The sequence below is a fragment of the Notolepis coatsorum genome, assembly GCF_963971535.1.
Source record: "Notolepis coatsorum genome assembly, chromosome: 5".
Lineage (NCBI taxonomy): Eukaryota > Metazoa > Chordata > Actinopteri > Aulopiformes > Paralepididae > Notolepis > Notolepis coatsorum.
In genome coordinates this window covers 135,031,628-135,058,773 of record NC_140169.1, presented here as the reverse complement: position 1 = coordinate 135,058,773, position 27,146 = coordinate 135,031,628, and the positions used below count along the sequence as shown (strand labels likewise).

At 46.2% G+C, this 27,146-nt stretch overlaps 1 pseudogene across 1 annotated transcript in view; it reads left to right on the top strand.

The window, feature by feature from the left end:
• Positions 1–27,146, top strand: part of LOC311228367 (single-minded homolog 1-like) — a 45,920-nt pseudogene that overhangs the window by 9,102 nt on the left and 9,672 nt on the right. The window lies entirely within an intron of this gene.

Sequence of the window (27,146 nt, the reverse complement as noted above, 5' to 3'; positions counted from 1 at the left end):
GTCGTGGTCACACGCGGTTACACGCCGTGTTACTAGATGATCACTGAGGCAGAAGTACGCGCGCACAAAGATGCGCTCTATCCATTCGTTGTGCGCGTGCGTGGCGTGTTACCAGTTCCCATATTACGACTGCACCACTGAGTAAGGGATATATACAGATATAGAATTTACAGATATGTAAAAAAGATTATTATGTACAGACAGATGTGGATAGATATCATATACTGTATAGTAAGAATAAGTATACATATATTCTGTATATACAGCATTATTGTACATGCTATCATTATGCAGGTGTATAGGTATACAGAATAATTATATGCAGGTATATTCAGACAGATATGGTTATATATATATATATATATAAATGCATATACACGGTATATACAGCACTATTGTATATGCTATTTGGGTAGACTATAGTATGAGGTACTGTAGGTAGTTATGATTATTATGATTACAGGGTAGGGCAGTTGTAGACAGTGAAAGCAGTAGGAAGGTATAAATTGAGTATAGGCAACAGAGTTCAGAGTCACACAGTATGGGTAACAGAGCCTATAGGGTGTGGGCAATGGAGTCAGAGTTCAGACTTTATATGGTATGGTAGGGCTGTCATTGTGACAGCTGAGGGAAAGAAGCTGTTTCTGAGTCTGTTTGACTTGGAGCGGAGGTTCCTGTGTAGGCAAACAATCCATGATTGGGACGAGAGGTATCCTTGACAATGCTGCGTGCCTTCCTCAGACACTGTTTGTGATGGATAGACTCAATTGCAGGGAGTGATGTACCGGTGAGGTGATACAGTTTTCACCACCCTCTGAAGTGCTTTCCGGTCTGAGGCAGTGCAGTTGCCGTACCAGACTGTGATGCAGTTGGTGAGTATATGCTTTTTATGGCGCACCGGTAAAAGTTCACCAGAATCTGAGAAGAATCTGGTGGGCTTTCCTCAGTCTCCTCAGGAAGAAGAGGCGCTGGTGAGCCTTCATGACAAGTGACGAGGTGTTGAGGGTCCAAGAGAGGTCCTTGGAGGTCCTCCTTGAAGCTGTAGACACATATTTATTTATTAAATTCAATTATTAAAATACTTAAAGGTAGAATCTGTGATGTCATCAAACAGCGACCTCTAGGCAAAGAATTACAACATGATAATTGCGCTTTGTTTACTGTTTTAGTTTTTGTCTGATGTGTGGATTAGGATTTCAGTGGATTTTGTGTAGTGTCAAAGGTTGAAGAAATCGAACCTGGACGGTTTGTAGTAGGTTCCTAACAGAGTACACAGATACAACAGATGGCAAGAAGAATAACAATTTGTATTAATAAAATTATGCAAAAAGTAGTGCGGGAGAGATGGCCAATGGTCTCTCCCCCTGAGTAGGAGCACAATATAGCTCAAGGAAAGCCACGTTAGCTTATTCTGCAATTCTACAGACAAGAAAGTGCATGCAATGCAAGAAAATTACGTTGTCTGGGGATGATCAGACTACTACCAATTGCCGGAAGGGCTCCCCTAAACCGTCCTGGCTAATGGGGAGCCTTGGGTAGTCCAGCCTACGCTAACCGGGAAAAACAAGGGATCACACACAAGGGAAACTAAAATATTGTATACTACCTGGGAATTGATTACACTACATAAAAACAACAATGGGGATGGGGAAGGAAATTCACAAATAGTGGAGACAACCTAAAGGGGAATATAAACAAGCTGACCCCAGGTCAGCTAAAATAACCAAAAGGAGAAAACAGCCACAGCTATAACTGAGGGGGGAAAACATTGAGTGGTTCTGCATCCGGAACCACTCTCCTCCAGTTGTAGTGAGATATAGGTCAACCTGCCAAAGAACCTCTGAATGAGTGGTGCATTCATCCACAGTTCAATATGCAACACCAGACATGCAAGCAGAGAAGAGCGCTACTTACCTTGGGGAGGTGCAGTAGAGTTGGTTCCCAAGCCAAGGCGTCACACTGGTTTCTGCTCTGTGTAGTGGTTGGTTGGAGAAAAGCTGGAGCGACGTTGCAGAGGGTCGAGGAAACGTTGCTAGATGATGTGAAGAAGGGACACGTCCATGTAGCGTGAGACTTCCTTGTCGGAACCAGTCTCACGTTCCATATTTCCTTCCTGGTTTTATCGCCAAGCTTAGGCCCATGATGTCATGGTCTTCCTATAATGCTCAGAGAGACAGCAGAAGGAGGAGAGAGGGCTGGGTGCAGCTTGCAAAGGTCCCGAATGTTAGTGTTCCTAGCGAAGCCTTCACACAACCTTATGGGCAAATGGCAGTTCACACTGTCTTTAGTCAAAAACATTAAAAACACAGGGAATCTACTGTCCACCCGTGCCAATAATACACACCGTAGAGAAACAGAGAAGGTGGAGAGGAGAGGAGAGAAGAGAAGAGAAGAGAAGAGAAGAGAAGAGAAGAGAAGAGAAGAGAAGAGAAGAGAAGAGAAGAGAAGAGAAGAGAAGAGAAGAGAAGAGGAGAGGAGAGGAGAGGAGAGGAGAGGAGAGGAGAGGAGAGGAGAGGAGAGGAGAGGAGAGGAGAGGAGAGGAGCTTAAATATATACAGCACAACAGCATACTGATAGTATAAGCTGAGATGCAAATCCCTGCAGTCGCGAGTAAATGGTATTCTAAGTGCAGTTCACTTTATGCCTCATGTAAACCCTTTTCATTAGTCCTTATCAAGACATTGATGCTGTATTGCATTGCCGTAATCTATCTGTTTATTTCATATCAGCCCTATACGCTCAGAGTGCGACCGCCAAGCCAAGCGTCTAGACGCTATGACACCTGACACTTGTGGGTGGGTATCTGACGACTCCTCGCACTCAGTTCACTGGCCACCGCTCGGTTCTGCATCGGTGGAATTCATTATGGGCTGGAATTAATGGTCCGTGACCGAGTGGCACTTTAACATGTTTGTAAATCAATATTACATTAAAAGGTACCAGGTTTATGTCTCTCACAATTCTCGGGCTCGTGTTTCACGGCCTTTGGGGGGCTTGGAGAAACAGCTAGACTCTGTTCAAAGTCTCCAGTCGACGCTGCTGACAAAATGTAACGGTATACTTCTTCTGGACTTAACCAGATTTGGTTTCGCTTTGTGGAGTTTGATATTGGCAACCAGTGATGACATCGGATGGGCTTTCACTTCGGCATGTGTTTGTGTGCGTTTGTGCACGCATGGAATTTTGTGTGGATGTGTGTGTACATGCTTTACAGTGCATTAAAGGACAGACTCATTTAAAATTAAATTAATTTAAAATCCTTTGCTTTTGTCATTAAAAACACATCTATCTATCTATCTATCTATCTATCTATCTATCTATCTATCTATCTATCTATCTATCTATCTATCTATCTATCTATCTATCTATCTATCTATCTATCTATCTATCTATATCTCTCTCTATATCTCTCTCTCTCTCTATCTATCTATCTATCTATCTATCTATCTATCTATCTATCTATCTATCTCTCTCTCTCTCTCTCTCTCTCTCTCTCTCTCTCTCTCTCTATCTATCTATCTATCTATCTATCTATCTATCTATCTATCTATCTATCTATCTATCTATCTATCTATCTATCTATCTATCTATCTATCTATCTATCTATCTATCTATCTATCTATCTATCTATCTATCTATCTATCTATCTATCTATCTATCTATCTATCTATCTATCTATCTATCTATCTATCTATCTATCTATCTATCTATCTATCTATCTATCTATCTATCACCTTTAACGTGTGTCATCATGAATACATTCTCAGATATTTCTTAGTAGGTTGGTTATGACACTTTTCTCCTAACAAAGGTTTTTCAGTATTTTACCATTTGTAGAGAACCCACTTCCTGAATTGATTGCATTGAAAGGGAGTTGCGCCCAGCCGCCCTGCTTACAGTTTTTCTCAATTGCTTTGGTGCATTTCTCTGATCAGAATTAAAGTTCTCATAACTGTTAGTGCATTTCTCAAAACAATTAGTACAAACTGCAAAACCTAGGTGATAACCTGCAGAAGCGTGTCACTTGCTCAAAATGGATAATTCATTCCTCAAAAGCAAGTATTCATGTCAATGAAAGTGTCACTGTCATCAAAATGAAAAGTCCTGACACCATTGTTTATAAACAAGATAGTCAAATGGCTTTGCCATGTTTTCGTTATGACAGTTCACTCTGTAAGTGTTTTCCAATGCAAAAAAAGTCAGATCTTGGTGACACTTTCTGAAAATGCTCAAGACAGCACTATACACTATTTGCACAGCCACAGTTACACATTGCTGTATTTAGTGAGGTAAATGAGTACAAGACACGTATGTTTCACATTTTTTACTGCATATGCTCTTTGCAATTTTAATTTGTTCACAGCATTGTGCAAAAGAAAAATACAAACTAATTTACAACAAACATAAGAAACACCCTTTGGCCTTTGGGTAGAGCTGTGCACAACTGTAAACAATATTGCAGTACATATTGGAACTGAATTGGAACATACAACATACACAGTACTGTAAATCATTCATCCACATCCAGACGTTCCTGTCTGTCTGGCTATTGGATTCAGGAATGGGGAGTAGGGAGGGAGATATTCCACCAGCATCCTTTCATGTGCTGCAAACCACTGTGTGACCAGAATTGCGTGGTGAAAACGCACATTATCCCATACAACAACGTACTTGGTCAGATGGTCGCCATTTAGACCCCTCTCATTCTCAGGGATTATGTCCCTGTAAAGAGTGTCTAAAAAAGTCAGCAGATGTTGTGTGTTGTATGGACCAATGCGGGGCATATGGGTGAGGACGCTGTTTTCTGAGATGGCTGCACACATTGTAATATTCCCTCCTCGTTGTCCTGGGACATCAGTGGTTGCTCTCTGTCCAATGCGATTCCTTCCACGCCTTCTACCTTTTGCCAGATTGAAACCCGCCTCATCAACATATATGAATGTGTGCAGCGATTCCCTGGCATCCAGCTCCATTCAGGGGAAAATTATAAAGAAATGTATAAAATTAGCTTGACAGATTTTGACAACTAGTTCAACATATTTGTATGTAATGACTCAAGCAATGAAATGAGGACTATTAGTTTTATAGGGAATGACTATTCAGCAGTCATAAGTATAGTTCATTTTGACTGACATGGCCTAAGCAAATGATAATGTTATAAAACAGCAGAGAATTGTATGAAAGCAATTGATGCATGTCCAAAAGCATTTGCAATTTGTTCGGAGGAATGAGAAACTGCTACTATGATGTGCACAAATTACACAATGTTGTGGAGGTTGAACTAACAGTTATGAGAACTTTAATTCTGATCAGAGAAATGCACCAAAGCAATTGAGAAAAACTGTAATGACGGAAGAGGAACACTCTCTCTCTCTCTCTCTCCTCCGCCTGATGAGAACACATCTGTCTCAGGTCACTATTTACACGCTCTCTCACCATAAACTACTCCAAGTCACACGCACAATCACACACACACACACACGCGCGCACACACACACACACACACACACACACACACACACACACAGACACTGACCCACAAACACAAACGCTCACTCACACACACACACAGACACTGGCCCACAAACACATAAACGCTCACTCACACACACGCGCGCACACACGCGCACTCACACACATACAGACACACACACACACCCAAACACAAACATTTAGATACACACACAAACACACACACACACACAAACACACACACACACACACACACACACACACTCCTCCTGCTGCTGCTGTCCCACGCCTAATTCAAACAGGCCTTATGAGTCCCCAGACAGATCCCTGCAGAGTCTGGCTCAACACATGCACACAGACATTCAATCACTGGAAAGCAGCACTGGCCACATATAAATCCATCTTGTAAAGCATCTCCCCAGACCGTTCCCAATGCGAATGAGATGTCCCAAAGCTTGCTAAGGTTATCTAGTCTGCCAGGCCAGGAATGTGATCTATGCCCCTGTAATTGATGGAGGGGTAGAATTATGAGCGTTGTTGTGGACGGGACGGAAGACAAATCCTTTGTTTTGTTTTTAGCTTGTAAATTCTGACTGTCTCATTCTCGTAGTTCCTAATGAGATAGTGCGCTTTAGCTTTTTATCTCCACTAGGCAAAGCCGGGGGGGGGGGGGGGGGGGGGGGGGGTGGGTGGTGGATTTATGTGTTTGGTTGTGTGTGTATGTCTGTCTATCCAGAGCTAATCTTGCCGCCTGAAAGGCAGAGGTGGATGAAACTATCAGAAAGGTGAAATCCGATTTTGACTATTTTTCAAATCGATCCACGACAACTATTATATTTGTATTACGTAATTTCCTTTCAATTGTCCATTCAAATGTATATTCAGTATAAAGTTACACCACATTACAAAATGTAATGTCATGCATGTATAAAGACCTTAGGCCGACTGTGTTTTGGACACACACAGGTTTTCAGTTCAGTTCCAATTCATTTCAATTTGAGTAAACTGCAGGCAACATGTTTCTCCTCTTTATCTCACTCTTAACTCTCCGTCTTTCTCCCCAGGTCAGAGGTCAAGTGCAACAATGTGATATGCAGCATGTGATTGGTTAAGAGTTTAACAAGGTCTATAATTTCTCTAAAGTGATTCAAAGTATCTATTTGCAGGTTCACTCAGAGTAACAAATGGGGGGGGGTCCTATTTCCTACTTCCTCTCCTTCCTATGCTTTCTAACACCCTTCCTATTCTTCCTAACATGCTTCCTATCAACTTTCCTATGCTTTCTAACATGCTTCCTATGCTTCCTATCAACCTTCCTATGCTTCCTAACATGCTTCCTATGCCTCCTAACATCCTTCCTATGCTTCCTAACATCCTTCCTATGCTTCCTAACATGCTTCCTATAACCATTCCTATATGCTTCCTAACATCATTCCTATGCTTCCTAATATGCTTCCCATGCTTCATATAACCATTCCTGTTATGGTTTGTAACCGACCCCAATCGCACAACACAAGACAGGTATGATGGTTTGCCAAGAAACAGATATTTATTGAGAACAGGGAAAAAGGGCACTGTCCCTTTAAGGGAGAAAACACAAAACACTGGAATAACACAAGAGGGGAAGGTAAAGTGCCTTTAAGAGGCGGGCAGGAAAAGGGAACACTAAGGGAAGGTATAAGGGAACGCCTAGGGACAGAGGAACTAGAGACTAGGAGAACTAGGGACAAGGAGAACTAGGGACAGAGAGAACTAGGGACAAAAGGGACAGAGGACTAGGGACTAGGAGAACTAGGGACAAGGAACTAGGTGGAACTAGAAAGGGGAGAACTAGGGACAGAGGGGACAGAGGCCCGCGGAGGCGGGCTGGGGACAGGGAGGAACTGGGAGGACTGGTGGGAACACCTGGGCCGCTCTGCAGAACTCTCGGCAGATCTCCGAGGTGGGTAACGGCGGCCGAGAGGGAGAGAGGAGAGGGTTAATGTACAAAGGGGAAAAACAGAGCAGATGCAGGAGAGGTGACCAGTCCAAATACCAAAGTTAAACAAAGTAAAACTATCTTTGTGAAAAATACACAAAGAGCAAAGTACCAAAACAAATACAAAGAGAATACTATCTTTGGTGTGAACAAACACACAGTGGGAGATGTAACGTCCAAAATAATATCCAAGTGAAACAAACAGAGGCACAACGCTGGGTGAGTGACTGTCAGATTAAAAAGGTGGTAATTCTTCAGTGTTAGAAACACACGAAAACGGAGATGATCTAGACAGTCAAAACTCACCCAGACGTATGCGTAATGGTGCAGGAACAGCAGCGGCGGCGAGGGTGTCGCCATCGGGTAGCTGGCTGTCCGAGCCGAGAACAGAGTGGTGCTGGAACAGGCGGCGGTGGCGAGGGTGTCGCCACCGGGTAGCCGGCTGTCCGAGCCGAGGACAGAGTGGTGCTGGAACAGGCGGCGGTGGCGAGGGTGTCGCCACCGGTAGCCGACTGTCCGAGCCGAGGACAGAGTGGTGCTGGAACAGGCGGCGGTGGCGAGGGTGTCGCCACCGGGAAGCCGGCTGTCCGAGCCGAGGACAGAGTGGTGCTGGAACAGGCGGCGGTGGCGAGGGTGTCGCCACCGGTAGCCGACTGTCCGAGCCGAGGACAGAGTGGTGCTGGAACAGGCGGCGGTGGCGAGGGTGTCGCCACCGGGAAGCCGGCTGTCCGAGCCGAGGACAGAGTGGTGCGCCACAACTTGGAGTGATAATATCCACGAGAGAACAAAACAGAGGCATTACGCTGGGTGAGTGACTTAACAGTCAAACTCACCCAGGAGGCACAACGCTGGGTGAGTGACTTAACAATCAAAACTCACCCAGGAGGCAACACGCTGGATGAGTGACTTAACAATCAAAACTCACCCAGGCGTATGCGTAGAGGAGTGTGCCAAGCACGAAGGTCTGGAAGATGCGCTCCTGCGCGCTGGTCTGGAGAGCGTGCCAAGCTCGAAGGTCTAGGAGATGCGCGTCTGCGCGCTGGTCGGGAGAGCGTGCCAAGCTCGAAGGTCTAGGAGATGCGCGTCTGCGCGCTGGTCGGGAGAGCGTGCCAAGCTCGAAGGTCTAGGAGATGCGCGTCTGCGCGCTGGTCGGGAGAGCGTGCCAAGCTCGAAGGTCTAGGAGATGCGCGTCTGCGCGCTGGTCGGGAGAGCGTGCCAAGCTCGAAGGTCTAGGAGATGCGCGTCTGCGCGCTGGTCGGGAGAGCGTGCCAAGCTCGAAGGTCTGGTAGATGCGCGTCTGCGCGCTGAGGTCTGGAGAGCGTGCCAAGCTCGAAGGTCTGGTAGATGCGCGTCTGCGCGCTGAGGTCTGGAGAGCGTGCCAAGCTCGAGGGTTCTTGGAAGATGCGCGTTGCGCGCTGGTCTGGAGAGCGTGCCAAGCTCGAGCATCCTTGGAAGATGCGCGTTGCACGCTGAGGACTGGAGAGCGTCTGCGCTGGTCTGGATGTGCGTCAGGACGAACAGCTGCGCGGGGGTCTGCAGTGGAACGCTGGGGTGCCTCCCGTGGAAGTACAGGGAGCGCAGACCAGTCTCCCCCACAGGCAACGGCGACAGCTGGCGAAGGCTGGAGCAAACATCTCGACGCCGGAGAATGGAACAGCATAGGCAGACAGAGGATCTCCCGAAAGAGTCTAGATGTTTAGAGAATATGACTCGGCAAGTATACAACACGACCCCACGCCGAAACGAGGGGAAGCGCCCTGGTATTTAAAGCTCACAGGGGAACTAATTAGCCTGCCACCACAGGTGCGAGAGGTAATTGATAATCGAACAGGTGTGGCCACTGAGAGTAAAGAACGAGAGGGTGGGGGCTAGAGAGAGTGAGTAGGGAATTCCTAACAGTAGGCTTAAAGAAGACAGAGAAAGTTGGTGAGCAGCGGACAAAACCTCACAGTACCCCCCCCTCAACGGGAGCCACCTGGCGACCCAAAACAAATACAGACAGAGTGGCAGGGGGCAAAACAAGACAAAAACAAAAGGTACTGGCCAAGCCAGCAGGGGAAGCCACCACAAGAGTGGGGCTAGCAAAAGAAACAGGGTCGCCGAGGGGTAACTAGGGTAGCAGAGGGGCAACAGGAGGAACTGGCCTAGAGGAAACCGGGCCTAGAGGAACCGGGTCAGGAGGAACTGGGTCCAGAGAACTAGCCTAGAGAACTGGCCAAGAGAACTGGTCTAGAGGAACTGGCCTAGAGGAACTGAGGGGCAAGCAGGGTAGCTAAGGGGTAACCATGGTAGCACCGGGAAAGGGCTAGCAGAGGGAAAGGGTAGCCGCCAGGGCACCGAGCTACAGGGCCTATGCTAGCTGTACTGTTACATCAACATAGAGGCTGCGCAAGCTGCCGGAGCTAGGCTAGCAGAGGGAAAGGGTAGCTGCCAAGGCACTGATAGCTACAGGGCCTATGCTAGCTGTACTGCTACATCAACATAGAGGCTGCGCTAGCTGCCGGAGCTAGGCTGGCAGACAGGGCTGGACCAGCATGAGAGAACAAGCTAGCTGGAAGGACAGTCCTAGCTGTGTGAGATAAACTGACCTTGCTAGCTGAAAGGGCAGTCCTAGCAGTGGGAATACTACACAAAAAAGTGGAGGCCATGCAGAGGGACCGGGTTAGCTGCTTGGGCCTGGCTAGCTACAGGGCCTATGCCAGCTGCAAGGCTGCACAAACATAGAGGCTGTGCTAGCAGCCGGGGCAAAGCTAGCAGACAGGGGCTCTGCTGAGGGACTGGGTTAGCCGCCAGGGCATGGCTAGCTACAGGGCCTATGCCAGCAGCAAGGGCTGCATAAACATAGAGGCTGTGGTAGCAGCCGGGGCTAAGCTAGCAGACAGGGGCTCTGCTGAGGGACTGGGTTAGCTGCCAGGGCATGGCTAGCTACAGGGGGGTAACAGGCTAACAAGGGAGCTAAACAGGACTAACAAGGGAGCTAGAGGGAACAAGAAAAAAAAAAGAGGCAAACTCAACATACACCGTCTGTGCTGGCTGGGGTCGTCGATTTGGTGGGGTCGTACTGTTATGGTTTGTAACCGACCCCAATCGCACAACACAAGACAGGTATGATGGTTTGCCAAGAAACAGATATTTATTGAGAACAGGGAAAAAGGGCACTGTCCCTTTAAGGGAGAAAACACAAAACACTGGAATAACACAAGAGGGGAAGGTAAAGTGCCTTTAAGAGGCGGGCAGGAAAAGGGAACACTAAGGGAAGGTATAAGGGAACGCCTAGGGACAGAGGAACTAGAGACTAGGAGAACTAGGGACAAGGAGAACTAGGGACAGAGAGAACTAGGGACAAAAGGGACAGAGGACTAGGGACTAGGAGAACTAGGGACAAGGAACTAGGTGGAACTAGAAAGGGGAGAACTAGGGACAGAGGGGACAGAGGCCCGCGGAGGCGGGCTGGGGACAGGGAGGAACTGGGAGGACTGGTGGGAACACCTGGGCCGCTCTGCAGAACTCTCGGCAGATCTCCGAGGTGGGTAACGGCGGCCGAGAGGGAGAGAGGAGAGGGTTAATGTACAAAGGGGAAAAACAGAGCAGATGCAGGAGAGGTGACCAGTCCAAATACCAAAGTTAAACAAAGTAAAACTATCTTTGTGAAAAATACACAAAGAGCAAAGTACCAAAACAAATACAAAGAGAATACTATCTTTGGTGTGAACAAACACACAGTGGGAGATGTAACGTCCAAAATAATATCCAAGTGAAACAAACAGAGGCACAACGCTGGGTGAGTGACTGTCAGATTAAAAAGGTGGTAATTCTTCAGTGTTAGAAACACACGAAAACGGAGATGATCTAGACAGTCAAAACTCACCCAGACGTATGCGTAATGGTGCAGGAACAGCAGCGGCGGCGAGGGTGTCGCCATCGGGTAGCTGGCTGTCCGAGCCGAGAACAGAGTGGTGCTGGAACAGGCGGCGGTGGCGAGGGTGTCGCCACCGGGTAGCCGGCTGTCCGAGCCGAGGACAGAGTGGTGCTGGAACAGGCGGCGGTGGCGAGGGTGTCGCCACCGGTAGCCGACTGTCCGAGCCGAGGACAGAGTGGTGCTGGAACAGGCGGCGGTGGCGAGGGTGGCGCCACCGGGAAGCCGGCTGTCCGAGCCGAGGACAGAGTGGTGCTGGAACAGGCGGCGGTGGCGAGGGTGTCGCCACCGGTAGCCGACTGTCCGAGCCGAGGACAGAGTGGTGCTGGAACAGGCGGCGGTGGCGAGGGTGTCGCCACCGGGAAGCCGGCTGTCCGAGCCGAGGACAGAGTGGTGCGCCACAACTTGGAGTGATAATATCCACGAGAGAACAAAACAGAGGCATTACGCTGGGTGAGTGACTTAACAGTCAAACTCACCCAGGAGGCACAACGCTGGGTGAGTGACTTAACAATCAAAACTCACCCAGGAGGCAACACGCTGGATGAGTGACTTAACAATCAAAACTCACCCAGGCGTATGCGTAGAGGAGTGTGCCAAGCACGAAGGTCTGGAAGATGCGCTCCTGCGCGCTGGTCTGGAGAGCGTGCCAAGCTCGAAGGTCTAGGAGATGCGCGTCTGCGCGCTGGTCGGGAGAGCGTGCCAAGCTCGAAGGTCTAGGAGATGCGCGTCTGCGCGCTGGTCGGGAGAGCGTGCCAAGCTCGAAGGTCTAGGAGATGCGCGTCTGCGCGCTGGTCGGGAGAGCGTGCCAAGCTCGAAGGTCTAGGAGATGCGCGTCTGCGCGCTGGTCGGGAGAGCGTGCCAAGCTCGAAGGTCTAGGAGATGCGCGTCTGCGCGCTGGTCGGGAGAGCGTGCCAAGCTCGAAGGTCTGGTAGATGCGCGTCTGCGCGCTGAGGTCTGGAGAGCGTGCCAAGCTCGAAGGTCTGGTAGATGCGCGTCTGCGCGCTGAGGTCTGGAGAGCGTGCCAAGCTCGAGGGTTCTTGGAAGATGCGCGTTGCGCGCTGGTCTGGAGAGCGTGCCAAGCTCGAGCGTCCTTGGAAGATGCGCGTTGCGCGCTGAGGACTGGAGAGCGTCTGCGCTGGTCTGGATGTGCGTCAGGACGAACAGCTGCGCGGGGGTCTGCAGTGGAACGCTGGGGTGCCTCCCGTGGAAGTACAGGGAGCGCAGACCAGTCTCCCCCACAGGCAACGGCGACAGCTGGCGAAGGCTGGAGCAAACATCTCGACGCCGGAGAATGGAACAGCATAGGCAGACAGAGGATCTCCCGAAAGAGTCTAGATGTTTAGAGAATATGACTCGGCAAGTATACAACACGACCCCACGCCGAAACGAGGGGAAGCGCCCTGGTATTTAAAGCCCACAGGGGAACTAATTAGCCTGCCACCACAGGTGCGAGAGGTAATTGATAATCGAACAGGTGTGGCCACTGAGAGTAAAGAACGAGAGGGTGGGGGCTAGAGAGAGTGAGTAGGGAATTCCTAACAGTAGGCTTAAAGTAGACAGAGAAAGTTGGTGAGCAGCGGACAAAACCTCACAATTCCTACAGTATGCTTCCTAACATCCTTCCCATGCTTGCTAACATGCTTCTTAACATCATTCCTATGCTTCCTAACGCCCTTCTTATTCTTCCTAACATGCTTCCTGACATCCTTCCTATGCTTCCTATCAAATGGTGCATTTATATAGCGCTTATCCAAAGCGCTTTACAATTTGTTCCTCACATTTTACCCATTTACTCACACATTCACACACCGACGGCGAAGGCAACAATGCAAGGTGCCAACCTGCTCATCGGGAGCAGTTAGGGGTTAAGTATCTTGCTGAAGGACACTTCGACATGCTGCCCGGGAGGAGCGGGAATCGAACCGGGAATCTCCGGTACCAGATGACTGCTCTACCACCCGAGCCACTGTCCCCCTTCCTATTCTTCCTATTACTGTCTATTATACAACGGCATGCAAATTTCTCGATTCTGATTGGCTGAAACAGTCCATTTACACGTATGTATAGGGAACTCTCCACGCTGCTGGTGTTCTACTGAGGGAACCTTTTTGTCTTTCTAGTTGTCTGTTTGTCCCTGGCCTTTCTTTCTTTCTTTCTTTCTTTCTTTCTTTCTTTCTTTCTTTCTTTCTTTCTTTCTTTCTTTCTTTCTTTCTTTCTTTCTTTCTTTCTTTCTTTCTTTCTTTCTTTCTTTCTTTCTTTCTTTCTTTCTTTCTTTCTTTCTTTCTTTATCTCTCTCTGTCTCTTTCTCTCTTCAACTCCAATGGGAATTATGTGGTTTCCACCATCTTGTCTGTTTGGTGCTGGCTGGTGTCCGTGCCTGTCCTCTGCTACAGCTGGTTAGCTACGTCTGGCATCCATGGCTCCCCATGGCCGAGGTGAATGCCAGGCTGAACACCCCACCTGGTCTTCACTGTTGGGGGGCCAGGGGCCACTCTGCTCTGCCTCTTCATGGAGGCGTTTGGGACTGCAGCATACTCACAAACAGACTGTCTAACCATGGAAATCCCAGGAAATGTAGTGGTATCTCCATGATGCCACAACAGACAGCTATTAGTTCATCAGAGGCAAAACATGTCTCAGTCTTAAAGGTCCCCAATTATGGGAAATACATTTTACCTAGTATCTGAGTGGATTTGGCTAAAATGTCTAAAATGTCAATTAGATGCTGAGAAGGAAATATATAGGTAGCCTACTCCTTGCCGTTTGGCCAGGGTTGTTACCTACAGTAAAAGAAAAGTCTTAACCACATAACATGCGCCCAGAAAAGCGGCAATTTTTTTTACTTGAACTTGAGGACTGCATACTTTTTTTGCAAAGCGTATCTTTATACTTTATACTTATAGCACATGCATAAGCCTGGTCTCTTTTGAAAGATAACATTCTGAAGTTTCTTACACAATAAAGAAAAATCACTTTAGTGCTAATGAAATAGAGTAACATAGGACTGAACTTGAGTTGTACTTGTAATTGTGTAAAGGATTATATCCCCAGAAATTGGTATAAGCTGGAAAAACACTGTGGGTCCATAGCCAGAAGTCTTATGTAGTTCGGGTCCAGATTTAATAAAAATACGTTCAGAAATGGGTGATTTAGAGCGATTTTGGTAAACTGTGTACCAAAGAAAAGTTCTCCAGTAATCCATTTCCTCATTGACGGCAATGCATTCCGTGTATTTTTCACGTCCTATTTTCGCTCGTAAATCTTCACCTAGATCCCTGATTCGCACAATCCCACTTGGGGTATCATTTGGGGTAGCAATAGGCGAAGTCAGGGGTGGTAATCTGAGGCTTGTGTGTACAAAGTCCCACGCCTGACATAGATTGGCATGTAACTCGAGAACCGCTGAACGGATTTTGTTGAGTGAGGTGGCATTCTTCGAATGGCAACCAATAGGGCTTTAATTCTATATATTATATGTTTTATACAAAATGCAGACCCGAGCTGCTAGAGGCCGCTAAAATGCAGTGTCGCGCCGATGGGCCCATTGTCCTAAAGAGGGCCCGCCGGCGGGCCGTTGCAGGTGCTATAGATAACATTCAGCCACTAGACCACCAGCCTGTCATTTTATCCAATCAGGTGCATTCCATGGGGGAAATGAGAAGTAGAGAGGGGATACATGTAAACAACAACATTCATTTTGGACTTGCCCCAATTTTCTAAATGATAAATTCATGAATCAATATTTTTTTGGGGGGGAAGGCAATACTTTTACTCTGCACCTTTCTAAAAGCTCTGTGGATGCCTTTGTATTTTTTATTTTTTTATGATTACTCATTAATTAAAAATGTTATCTATAGCACCTATAGCACCTATCTATAAGATTAAACAAGCCCTTTGATTTATTTGAAAACATCTCCCTTTGTGATGTCACACTTGAGACACAAACAATCACAGATTCCTATGCAGAGCTCCCTCTATGCCAGTATGTCACAGCCTGCAAAACAGCTCTCTCCCAAGTGCCTTATAACTGTACCAAAAACAGACCTCCACAACCAAATTAGTTCAAAAGAAAATGTTATTAACTTAGAATTTCGCATATACATAGTATCACAAATATTAAGCTGGTCCACTCCGAACATCTATGAGTGATGCAGTGATATGGTCATCAGAAGAGTAAACACACCGACCTAACAAACATACATTTGTGTCTGCCTTCTTATCGTTTCCATGCACAGTGAATAAACACGGCTGCACAGACTCTGTGAAGTGAAATGATTTCACTCGTCATTCAACTAATTTTCTGTTCTTATTTGGACCTTCGTGCTGTGAGGCAGCAGTAACCACTGTGCCACCATGCCGCCATTGTGAAACAATCAAGACAAAAATTATTTGGAGCTAGGTACAGTACACTGCCTAGCTAATTTACTGCCCAGTTTCTTTACGTTTAGTACTTTTGGCTGTGGGATAGCCAATCAGGGAAAGGAATAACGAATAGAAAATGTGGTTTGTGATTATCGTGCATCCACCAAATCCACCAGAACGAATAAAGATGTTCTGGAAAATAAATCGTTTTTTTTGTTAGATTTAGATTTGTTCCTCTGGGATGGAAACAGACTTGAATTGGTGAAAAGAAAAACAAATGTGACCTTTTACGTAACATAAGACAAGATATTTCTTTATTATACAATGGCATGCACATTTCTTGATTCTGATTGGCTGAAACACTTCTTTCAGACGTTGTTATTTCTCATAACACACTCCACGTGATCCCAGAACCCGCCCATAACCAAATAACTTTTTTTCCGAATCACTCCGCCGTTCGTGTTTTTAATGAATGAAACCAAGATGGCGGACAATAATCTTTATGAATGGATGTATTGATATCGTCATAACGACTCATTCAAAAATGATAAAGTCACGTGGAATGTGTTAGTTGCTTACACAATGTTGGATTATGTAATTGGTTGGTCATGACTCATTGTGAAACAAAATATAAATCGCGGGAAGTGTGTTGTTAGATGGCATTCATTGTAGAACCTCCCTCTCCTTCAAAAGGACACTGTCATTTCACTGTTAATAAAATTTTCAATCAATCAATCAAATAACAACCGCTAACTTCACTGTTAGATGGCATGCTTTGTAGCAACCTATGTATAGATGTAGCACTGTCTATCTGTATGTCATATATGTTATGATGCATTGAAAATGGGGGACCCTGATGTAAACAAGACGAAAGTCTTTCTCTGGTCTGCATCCCCTTAACAATTGTGTGTATTGAGCTGTACTGTATTGTACCCATTCTGCAATCTGTTAATAAAATGTTCAATCAATCAATCAATCAATCAAATAACAACCGCTAACTTCACTGTTAGATGGCATGCTTTGTAGCAACCTGCCTCTGCAAAAGGACACTGTCGCACGAAGCGATTTTACTGGATGTCCCGGACACAATGGAAGTATGGATATATTCGTAACAAATAATTTTTTAAAGATACCGTTAACTGGAATATGTTAGTTGTTTACACAATGTTGGATTATGTAATTGGTTTGTCATGACCCATTGTCAAAACAATAATACATTGCAGGATTTATATGAAGTTTGTTGTTAGATGGCATGCTTTGAAGCACCGCACCTCCCAGCTGCTTCTAGACACGGAGGCAACTTATTTTTATTTAGTTTTTTACCTACTTTTTCTGCGGATGGTTTTGTGAATAAATCTCCATTATGCTTCAATTACTGTGTGTTTATTGTATAGCAATAAGGTTGGATGAATTCGGCCATTGTATAAAAGTATTACACCACTTGAAGTAGTGTGTTATAGAAATTAGATCACGCCTATGGGGGTCTAACAACCCTTGGCTGCGCCTCGGGCCTAACAACCACCCATAGGCTTGATCTCATTTCTATAACACATTCCGTCGCGTGATGTAATGCTTAATTATACAACAGTTAGTTCCAACCAAGTAATTTGATTGTACATGAGCCGTTCCATGAGTGCTCAGTGCTCATATGCAGTATAACAGCACTGGGGCTTTTAACTATAGGATCACTAACCATTAATTAGGCAGCGGTCCAAGTTCAAGAGTGCAGTTGTGGGAGGGGCAGCTAAGTGGCGCAGTGGGCAAGGCGCTCGCCACTAGTGCAGGAGATGCTGGGTTCGAGCCCAGCTCTCGGCATTGCTACCAGCTTGGCTGGTCGTTCATACTAACACAATTGGCAGTGTTAGGGGTGGGAAAGCTGGTGGGTGGGTCCTGGTTGTTGTAAACAGCGACTCCTACAGTTCGGTCGGGGCACCTGCTCAGCAAGGAAAGGATCTAAGGGGGGTAGTGTGATCCTTCCACACGTTACACCCTCTCAGTGAGAGTCCGCGCTGCCAGGTGAAAAGAAGCGGTTGATTGGCTACACATGTTTCGGAGGAAGCATGTGATAGCCTCCACTCTCCCAGACCGACCGTAGGGGGTAGGTGTGCAGCGACCAGGAAGGGGATTGGGAATTGGCATAACGACTAACATTGGGATGGGAGAAAAATGGAGGAAAAAGTGCAGTTTTTTAAAGTGCAGTTGTGGAACTATTTGTTGGCGGAGCTAAATAAATGATTAGATAAACAAACAAATCATAATCTGTTGTCACTTATTACTGTTAACTAATAAATGGTGACTGTAGAGCTGTTGTATAAAAGCAATATCACACTTGAGGTCTTGTTGTTGTACTGAACAGCAGTGCAAGTGTGATATTCAGTATAACAGTACGACCTCGAGTGTGATGTTGCTTAATTGTCTGTTGGTACAGAAATGTGCTTTGCGTTGGAGCACACAATACTGCGTCTCAAAAAATTATATAACACAACCGTGTTACAGCATAGACCGACATACAGACATCAGAGAAACAACGTCATTATTTAGCCATTTTATTTCATCTAATTAATTTTTTTTATTATTATTATTATTATTATATATATATTTTTTATAGATACAAAAGATGCAAACAGAAACAACACTTGCCAAAAAAAACTAAATGAATGAAAATAACACAAAACTAAAAGGTTCATTCTCCATATTTTTTCTCTCTCTCTGTATTTCACACAAAGACTGGCCTCACAGGCCTCATCATCACCTCCACCTCTCCTCAAACCTCTCCTTCTGTTGTCTCAATGCACACGTCAACCTCCACCTCCACCTCTCCTCAAACCTCTCCTTCTGTTGTCTCAATGCACACGTCAACCTCCACCTCCACCTCTCCTCAAACCTCTCCTTCTGTTGTCTCAATGCACACGTCAACCTCCACCTCCACCTCTCCTCAAACCTCTCCTTCTCTTGTCTCAATGCACACGTCAACCTTTCCATCACGTAGATCTCACGGATCGTTTCCATCCCTTCTCCCTCCGTCTGCACCACCTGACTCGTCCACTTCCTTGTGAGCCTTTTTGGTTTTTATACTATAATAGTCTTTTATATATTCTAATGTCAGAAATCTATTCCTCTTTTTCTATTTTTCTCCCATCCCAATTACCCACTGTGCCAATTCTCCCCTCCCCTGTCTTGAACGTTGCTCGCATATGCCCCCCACTGGCCGGTTGTAGGGAGGATAGAAGCCTTGCATCACGTGTCCCCTCCGATACACGAGGAGGCAGTCACATCTTTTCACCTGCCAGCGCGGACTCTCATTGGCGAGGTGTAACGTGTGGGAGGCTCACACTACCCCCGCCATTTCCTGTCTCTGCTGTGCAGGCGTCCCCAACCGACCTGTAGGAGTCGCTGTCCACAACGTCCAGATTACCAACCATCGACTTCCACCCGCTAACTCTGCCAATTGAGTTAGTATGACGACTGGCCCAAGCCGGAGGCAACACCGACAGCCGGAGTCGAACCCGGTGTCTCTTGCGTTGGTGACGAGTGCAATGTCCGCTGCGCCACCCAGCCGCCCACCTGTCAGAAATCTATTATAATCAACAAGCTATCTTTTTTTCATAGACTTAAATGACAGACATATATAATACATTTTCCAATTTTGCTCATTCTCTCCCTGTCTATAATTATGCTAATTATGCTCATTGTATGTCTTATCACTGCTGTGAAGCACTTTGGGCTGCAATGAAAAGTTGTATGAAAGGTGCTATACAAATAAAGTTTATTATTATTATTATATTATTAACCTTATTAATATGTTACAGTAAAAGAAATATGCTTGTAGATACCAAATAGATCACTTTGAATTTGAACAGTATTTCTACTTCCATGTACTTGTGTCCACAGAGGGAGAATGGATGGATAATCCCAGAAGATATATGGATAATCCCAGAAGATATATGGATAATCCCAGAAGATATATGGATAATCCCAGAAGATATATGGATAATCCCAGAAGATATGATAGTGGTTGGCGTCTTTATTCCCACGTCCCCTCCAACAGTCTCAGTCATATTTTTTTATGAGGGTGTGATGAAGAACCTGATCGTCGTTTTCCATTGTTGTTTACATATTTCCCCCAATTGTTCTATTGTTATAGTAAATGTATGGGCCATTCTCAACATGTGTTGGTTGATGAATTTGGTTGATTACCTTGAGTTATGGGGTGACAGTGGCTCGGGAGGTAGAGCAGTCGTCTGGTAATCTGGAGGTTTCCGGTTCGATTCCTGATCATCCCGGGCAGCGTGTAGAAGTGTCCTTGAGCAAGACACTTAACCCCGGCCTAATTGCTCCCGATGAGCAGGTCGACACCTTGCATGGTTGCCTCTGCCATCAGTGTGTGAATGTGTGAGTGAATGGGTATAATGTGAGGAACAAATTGTAAAGCGTTTTGGATAAAAGCGCTGTATAAATGCACCATTTACCTTTGAGGCTCGCCACTCTGGATTTTGCCTGGACCTGTGATGCTGTTATACCGGACAATGATGCAGTACTGGAGAACACTCAGGATGGTAGAACAGTAGATGATGATTTGAAATCTTTATTATCTTTATTTATCTTTTAAATACAAACAATATAAAACAAAAAACAAATCATTGATCTCTAGCAATGAAATGGAAAAAGATTCAAATAAAAAACGAAAACAAAACATAACTCAATTTACATGTTCGAAAAGGAGTGGGAAGAAGTATACACTTATTTAATCCCACCCCTTTTCCACTACTCAAATGAATGTACTAATTTAAAAAGGATGGTAGAACAGTAGATGATGCAGTACTGGAGAACACTCTGGATGGTAGAACAGTAGATGATGCAGTACTGGAGAACACTCTGGATGGTAGAACAGTAGATGATGCAGTACTGGAGAACACTCTGGATGGTAGAACAGTAGATGATGCAGTACTGGATAACACTCTGGATGGTAGAACAATAGATGATGCAGTACTGGAGAACACCCTGGATGGTAGAACAGTAGATGATGCAGTACTGGAGAACACTCTGGATGGTAGAACAGTAGATGATGCAGTACTGCAGAACACTCTGGATGGTAGAACAGTAGATGATGCAGTACTGGAGAACACTCTGGGTGGTAGAACAGTAGATGATGCAGTAGAACAGTAGATGATGCAGTACTGGAGAACACTCTGGATGGTAGAACAGTAGATGATGCAGTACTGGACAACACTCTGGATGGTAGAACAGTAGATGATGCAGTACTGGAGAACACTCTGGATGGTAGAACAGTGTGTGACACTGCCCCCAGTAGATGATGCAGTACTGGAGAACACTCTGGATGGTAGAACAGTAGATGATGCAGTACTGGACAACACTCTGGATGGTAGAACAGTAGATGATGCAGTACTGGAGAACACTCTGGATGGTAGAACAGTAAAACAGGTTGAGGATGCTGCAGCTGACACTGTAGGAGCTGAGCCTACGTAGAAAGTACATACGCTGTCGCACATTAGTACAAACATAATTTACATGTAGCTACGTTCCAACTCAGACATGCGTTGCTATTCTGTACCACAATATTCTCATTTAGAACACGGACCTGTGTTACTAACATGTGTTCCTTAGAATATATCCATTTGAGATCTGAATATTCATGTAAAGAAAGCCAGTTGATTATTACAGTTGATCTCCTCTTCTGTTGTGATGTGTGACAATGTGTCGATGACACCAATGGAGAACCATTCCACGCCTACAGAATCAACACAGAACCAACACAACCTGCCCTTTTTTCTAGATCCTCCAATCATTGCCATTATTACTTCCCTCGGACGGCGACAGTTGTGATTGCGGACGATCATGGAAGGAGGGCAGGGTTTGAGATAGGTCAATTGAGTGTGAAACGTTGTCCATCATACCATGATTGTTTTGTTGCCTTTGAGGGAAAAAACATGTCCCTGCCCCTGCTTTGATTTCGGTTGGACTTTAATTTTACACATAAGATATAGACACACAGCAGACAGGTAAGATTGTAATGCTATTGAACAAGTAAAGAACCTAGTGTGAATCCATGCTGTTGTGGCTGTCCGTACAGAAGAGTGAGTGTTTGCCCTCTATCCACCCCTCCACCGTGGGCGGCTGACCCCTGACTGACCCGTGGGCCAGCGGCTGGGGTGTTAATGACCACCCCTGCTAAGGTCACAGCCAGTGTGTTTACTTTACGACACAGCAGAAGGGACCCCAGAAGGGAGTCTGGCCTCGCAGTATTGACCCCTAAACGCAAAGGAGTAGATGGTTACTAAGTTGTAATGGGCTTTTTTATGCCCTTTGCATACAGTCCTGCTGACGTACGTAGAAGGCACCAGCCCTCTACAGCACTATAGGTCTCTCACATTGTCTTTACCACCTAATTTCCAGTGATGGCTGAATATGTTTTTTTTTTTTATCCACTTTTTCTCCCATTTTCTATATTTTCTCCCATCCCAATTTCGTATCATCCAATTCAACCCTCCCCTGTCACGGACGCTGTTTCTTGCCTCCCACAAGCCGGCTGCAATGTGGACTAAGTCATACATAGCACAAGTCCCCTCCGGTACTTGAGGTAACAGCAGTCGCATCTTTTCACCTGCGCAGCTCGATCTCTCAGTGGCGAAGAGTAACGCGTGGGAGGCTCACGCTGCCCCCGACACTTCCTGATTCTACTGCGCAGGCGCACCAACCGACCTGTAGGAGTCGCTGTCCACAACGCCCGATCCCCACCCATCAGTTTCCCACCCCCTAATACGGCCAATGTGTATTAGTATGAACGACCAGCTAAACTGAAAGCAATGTGGAGCGCTGGGCTCGAACAGACGAGCCCAGCGTCTCCGCATGCGTGGCGAGCGCCTTGCCCACTATGCCACGTAGCCGCCCAGTGATGGCTGGATATGTTTGTGAAATCCTCCTCACACTGGACACACAACAAAATCTCTTAAGGTCTCCTGTCTTATAAATTGCCTTTTCCAGTGTTTATCATTGTTTTGTAGCAATGGGGGTTTGTATCAATGGAGTCTGTGTCTCTAATTCTCATTTTGTGTCTCATCAGTCTAGTCTCGAGTTCACAAGATCCTCCCTCACTCAACTAAGCCATTCTGATTTGACTGTTTTGCTGACGTGAGTAAGACACTGGTTGTAGTCACCGCCCACAATCAACAATTCGCTCAACAACAGAGCGAGTGGAATTACTGACACTTCCTCAAACGGGTTGACGTGCGCAAGAGAGATAGAGAGGGAGAGAGAGGTAGGGAGAGAGAGAGATAGAGAGGGAGAGAGAGAGAGAGAGGGACATGTGCATTTACACACAACCTCCCGACCTCGCGCGGGGCAGGAGCTTCTCCACTCTCATATCACTGTCAAAATACGCTCCCACGCGCGCGCGCGCCCATATTCCGATCCGTGCAATAATATTCACAGGGGTATATATTGTCATTTGAAACAAGTTACCAATGCATTGTCCCGTGGGATTATGCCCCCCCGCGGCGAAATTAATTAGTATCCCCCTCAATCTCTCTATATCTCTCTCTGTCTGCCAGTGCAGACTGTGGGTGACTGTCACTCAACGCGCTTATGGGCGGAGCCCAGCCCAAAACAGCTTGAAATCTTGAAGTGGAAAAATGCTGCTTTAGAGTACTTGATTAGAAATACAAAACAATGAATTTTTTGGGAAAAAAACTTTACAGATGTGTTCCATAGACTCACAGGAAGTGTGAGTCTATGTGAGTGTGAGTTCATCTTTGGCGCGGGATTTTGCCTTGATCTTCTAAAATTGTCTGCCATGATCTAGTCTCTTTTATATGGGCAATATCTTAACTGGACTAGGTTTAACCCAAATGAGACCATGCCACACACAATATTGGGGTGAAAATCGTATTTTCACGGAATACACTAATTCCGTGAGGTTAGTTGAGAGGTTAGCTGAGAGGTTAGCTGAGAGGTTAGCTGAGAGGTTAGCTGAGAGGTTAGTTGAGAGGTTAGCTGAGAGGTTAGCTGAGAGGTTAGCTGAAAGGTTAGCTGAGAGGTTAGCTGAAAGGTTAGCTGACTAGACACTTGCAGTTTCGTTGGTTTGGCTTAGTGTGTTTTCCATAATGTGCAGGACTGTCACCAGGGGCTATATGTGGAAAATTGGGATCACTCACTCATTCATTCACTCACTCATTCACTCACTCACTCACTCACTCACTCACTCACTCACTCACTCACTCACTCACTCACTCACTCACTCACTCACTCACTCACTCACTCACTCACTCACTCACTCACTCACTCACTCACTCACTCACTCACCCACCCACCCACTCACTCACTCACTCACTCACTCACTCACTCACTCACTCACTCACTCACTCACTCACTCACTCACTCACTCACTCACTCACAGACAGATGATCTGGCAGGGATGTTTTGTCGGACGCATGCACAGGTATATCGTTGTGGGTCTGCACGATTTCGTGTTTGTTTTACTTCAAAACGGAAACAAAAACATGAACAAAAACAAACTCCCATACATGTATGCATACATACACCAAAACCTCCCACCCAAAAGGGATCACACATAAAGGTGCTGTGAGTGTTATTTTCTATATTTAAAATAATAGCTCTACATTCCGACAGCAATTACTCATATAGGGGGCGACCCTCTCTGCGCCGCCCCTTTGCCTCAAATAGATCCGCTATCAGCTCTATCTTTAATCTTTCAAAATGTTCAGTTGCTATCGCATGCACTTATCTGTGTTTCACCACACATATGAGTGCATGCTTACCAACTGTTTGCCTGTTTTACTGCAACACTACTATCACCAACATCTAAGAAAAGATCCCCCCTTGAATGGCCCTTCTAAGGTTTCTCTCCTCCACATTGCCTGTAGTGCATTTTTTCCTATTGCTAGGTTTTAGTGAGTTTTTCCTTACCTTCGCGTGGGGTATGTCTGGGAGTGTTGCATTTATTTTGCATTTATTTTTAAATGTTTTGGACTCTATGGTGTTTTTGTTTTGTTCTTGCCTTATTGTGATGTTTCTTCTTGACTTCTTTAAAGAAGACGTGTCCAGCCCATGGGGACATTAACGTGTGTTGTCGGGCCTTACAAATAAAGTCTCCCAGTCCCTCCGCTCTGCAGTAAACACAAAATAAATGTTCTGGTATCCCGTTCCCACTTTATCCAAGCAGGAGAGAGAACTCCACATTGCAAAAATGGTCTGACAAGAATAAGAAATTTGTTTTAAACTAGTTTTAAGCAAGTTTGTGCTTGAAACAAGTAAAATAATTAGGGTACCTTGTGTATAATGCACCTGTGTTCAGGGTACTTTATGTATACTGCCCCTTTGTATACTGTATACTTTACTTACTCATAGTACACTGTATATTCAGATTCTAAGTGTTATTGACCATATTTATTGTAATGTATAATATAACTAATAAATATAACTGAGGGCATACAGAACCTCATCTGCACCTCTGATTACACTGCCTACTTGCTCATGTGCTTATATTGTTTACACCGCTTATTTTGTACTTATCTTTTACTGTACTATAATTGTATTGCCTATATTTATGTCTTCTACTATTACCATGCCCATACCTGTACCTCCCCTCCCCCCTTCCCCCATGCTGCTATGACGCCTGAATTTCCCCAAGGGGATCAATAAAGGAATATCTTATCTTGTCATCTACCAGTGTAGTAAGCACATTTGGCTTGGCAAGATCTCTTGAAATGGATTTCTGAAATCTTGATTTCTGATTGGATGAAGTGGGAAGAGATACCAGGAAATGGATTTTGTGTTTAATGCAGAGTGGAGGGACTGGGAGACCCATGTTACTGACCAAAGACTCTATATCAGTGATGGCTGCCAGAATGTAGAGCTATTTGCCACATATTGAACAAAATAAATACAAATTCTTTATCTGTTGTGTTGTGTCATCGTGTGCACAAGGTCAGGAGCAAGTAACAGGGACCCCTCCCCCCCCCCCCCTTCCCACACACACACACACACACACACGCGCACACGCACACGCACACGCACACGCACACGCACACACAGACACACACACACACACACACACACACACACACACACACACACACACACACACACACACACACACACACGACACACACACACACACACCCCACTAGTACCAAACAAGTCTGCCTAGTCTGACATTTCATCTAGGCCCCACATCCCCAACTTACCTTGCGATGCAGCTGGATTCACCATCTGGCGCGTCGGGTTACGTCCCAGACCTACCTCCCCAGCGTCCCTTACAGCAGCATCTCAGAGTCTGCCGTCTCCCCCCCCCCTGGTGGCTCCTCTCTCCTTGGCCACTCGTAGTGAAATACGGACGCCCCGGTGCTGTGCTGCTGCAGTGCCTGTAACGTCGCTGCTATAAATCAAAAGTCCCCTCGGTGTGTAAAGAATACAGCCTTTTACAACTTTCATAACCGACCGGGTTGTGTTTTTCACAAAAGCCTCCCCGTGGCAACAGTATACATTTCCATAAACTTCAATATCATCAGAGCGCCTGTTGAGCCCAAAGTGTTTGTATTACTTTGCTGTTTGAATGACTGTGTGTGTGCCTCTGTGTGTGTGTGTGTGTGTGTGTGTGTGTGTGTGTGTGTGTGTGTGTGTGTGTGTGTGTGTGTGTGTGTGTGTGTGTGTGCGTGTGTGTGTGTGTGCGTGCGTGTGTGTGCATATGTGTGCGCGTGTGTGTGTGCGTGTGTGCGCGCATGTGTGTGTCACCCGAGAGAGAATCCGTCAACCGCATTTCCAATTCCGCTCAATTTCAGCAGGAATCTGGGTAATCCCGCTGAAGAGGTGCCTTTCTCCCACAGTGACATCTCATAATGGCACTAAGACCAGAGTGGTGGGCGCACGGTTACGGCTCCCGCGCTCCCATCGGCACGCCTATACCCAATCCCCCAACCTGTCTGTATGCAAACAGAGCCCCACCCCCCCCGGCCCGGCCCGGCCGGCCCGGCCCGGCCCCCCCAGAGACCGATGATCTGGCTGCATTTTGCTGAGCCCTGTGTAGACATATTTAATGCCTCAATAACCACTGCTTAAGACTGAGTGATGAACGCCCGGGGCTTTCATCATACCGTGCTAAGTTTAATCGCATGTGTGTGTAGTGTGCGGTGTGTATGTACCCATACTTATGTGCAAGTGTGTACGTGTGTGTGTGTGTGTGCGTGTGCGTGTGCGTGTGCCCGTGCGTGCGTGCGTGCGTGTGTGCGTGCGTGTGCGTGCGTGTGTGTGTGTGTGTGTGTGTGCGTGCGTGCGTGCGTGTATGTGTGCGTGTGTGTGTGTTAGCGTACGTGTGTGATGTGAGTGCGTTAGTGCGTGTTGTGCACGTGCCTGCAGCGCATTCATAAATGTGTGTTTCAC